A 2,789-nucleotide genomic window follows, 5' to 3' on the forward strand; every position below is an offset into this window, starting at 1 on the left:
ATCATTTTAGAAAGGAAATTGGGCGTGATATATCATTTAAATCTCACCCTTTGTGTCATAAGTATCTTCTTTGTATTATTGTAATCATCAATGACCTGCCTCCCCTGACTGCACATCCCTGGTATGGGCCTTTACTCTCTCTGCACGTTATATCTGCCCCCCTGCAGTGAACATGGTTTTGCCCAACTGCTAACAAATTTGCTGCTGCGATCAACTCTGAATTAGGCCCAATGGCCCTCATTCCGAGTTGATCGCTCGCAAGCTGCTTTTAGCAGCCGTGCAAACGCTAAGCCGCCGCCCTCTGGGAGTGTATCTTAGCTTAGCAGAAGGATTGCAGAACTGCTCCAAAATATTTTCGAGCAGTTTCTGAGTAGCTCCAGACCTACTCCTAGCTTGCGATCACTTTAGACTATTTAGTTCCTGTTTTGACGTCACAAACACGCCCTGCATTCGGCCAGCCACTCCCCCGTTTTCTCTGGCACGCCAGCGTTTGTATTTGACATGCCTGCGTGTTTCAGCACACTCCCTGAAAACGGTCAGTTATCTCCCAGAAATGCCCCATTCCTGTCAATCACTCAGCGGTCAGCAGTGCGACTGAAAAGCGTCGCTAGACCTTGTGTGAAACTGCATCGGCTTTTGTGAAAGTACTTCGCGCGTGCGCACTGCGCCCTATACGCATGCTCAGAAGTGCCGCTTTTTTACGTAATCGCTGCGCTGCGAACAACGGCAGCTAGTGATCAACTCGGAATGACCCCCAATATGTAGGAGCCATTGAATATAAATAAAGAGTAAAAGATATCCACTTTGTTGCATCATTGCACAAAGTTTTCCTATTTGAGTCTCTAGGGGGCAACCCAGTACAATAGACAGCACATCTCCTTTCACTAGGGGCCTGAAAACTTTTTGGTGGAAAAAGAAGCTAGCTGGCTACTCAAGGAATTTCATTTAAAACTCAACAATCCAGTCTTAGTTTAGCATGAAAGCTGGAACATTATAATGTTATATGTTTTATAGGACTCCTCGTAATTACAGCACTTTAATGCATCTACTGCACAGTGGCCCTGGACAGTTTATGCAATCCTTACTGCAGTTTCCCGAAGGTCTGAAACCAGTGGCGGAACTAGCGAGCGGTGGACCCAGGTGTGACAAAATGCTTTGCCCCCCCCCCCCCCCATCCCATCCAAGTCCACCCCCTCACCCCTGGAGAGGATCTGGTGAGGGGGACCTGCTCAGGGCCAGAGAAATGGACACCTAGTAACAGTGCCGTAACTAGACATTTTGGCACTGTGTGCAAGAAACGTCAACGGAGCCCCACCCCTGCATGCAAAACAGGCGCGCGCAAAAATACATAGTGACGTGGCTTCGTGGGGAAGGGGTGTGGCCACAAAATAATACCAATTCACAAAACGGTGCACAGTAGTCTCCATTATTCAAATTACGCTGCACAGTAGCACCACTACACCAGGTAGAGACCCTTTTACACCTTACGGCGGACAGATTCCTCTTTTTACACATTACAGCAGACAGCGTCCCCTTTTTACACATTACGGCAGACAGCGTCCCCCTTTTTACACATAACGGCAGACAACATCCCCTTTTTACACATAACGGCAGACAGCATCCCCCTTTTTACACATAACGGCAGACAGCATCCCCTTTTTACACATAGCGGCAGACAGCGTGCCCTTTTTACACATAGCGGCAGACAGCGTGCCCTTTTTACACATAACGGCAGACAGCGTCCCCTTTTTACACATAACGGCAGACAACATCCCCTTTTTATACATAACGGCAGACAGCGTGCCCTTGTTACACATAGCGTCAGACAGCGTACACTTTTTACACATAACGGCAGACAGCGTCCCCTTTTAACACATCACGGCAGACAGCGTGCCCTTGTTACACATAGCGGCAGACAGCATACACTTTTTACACATAACGGCAGACAGCGTCCCCTTTTTACACATCACGGCAGACAGCGTGCCCTTGTTACACATAGCGGCAGACAGCGTACACTTTTTACACATAACGGCAGACAGCATCCCCTTTTCACACATCACGGCAGACAGATTCCCCCTTTTTACACATTACGTCAGGCAGATTCCCCCTTTTTACACATTGCGGCAGATTCCCCCTTTTTACACATTACGGCAAAGATTCCCCCTTTTTACACATTACGGCAGACAGTCCCCCTTTTTACACATTGCGGCAAAGATTCCCCCTTTTTACACATTGCGGCAGGCAGATTCCTCCTTTTTACACATTGCGGCAGGCAGGTTCCCCCTTTTTACACATTGCGGCAGACAGTCCACCTTTTTGCAGAAAGAAAGAAAGAAAGAAAGAAAGAAAGAAAGAAAGAAAGAAAGAAAGAATGAATTATACTTACCCTCTCCGCTGGCTCAGGCTCCTCGGTGCAGCTTCTGATCACGATTCCCGGGCAGGAGAGAAGGAGGAGGAGGGAGGTGGGGGAAGGAGCCGCAGCAGCGCTGTGTTATTGGTGGAGGCGCTGCTGCTGCTGTCCCTCTGCTTCACTATAGGCTGTTCTCGGAAGACTGCCTATAGTGAAGCAGAGGGACAGCAGCAGCAGCGCCTCAACCAGTAACAAAGCGCTGCTGCGGCTCCCTCCTCCACCTCCCTCCTTCTCCTTACCCCCGTGCCCGTGACCGCTGCGCTCCTCTCCGACTTCTGTGTCCTGCGGGCGGCTGTGTGCTGCGGGCAGCGGTTGCACAAAGTTTTAGCCTTGTTTATGTTTTAATATTTTATATTCATGTAGTCATTTATATAAACTA

The sequence above is a fragment of the Pseudophryne corroboree genome, chromosome 2 (genome assembly GCF_028390025.1).
Source record: "Pseudophryne corroboree isolate aPseCor3 chromosome 2, aPseCor3.hap2, whole genome shotgun sequence".
NCBI classification, from domain to species: Eukaryota; Metazoa; Chordata; class Amphibia; order Anura; family Myobatrachidae; genus Pseudophryne; species Pseudophryne corroboree.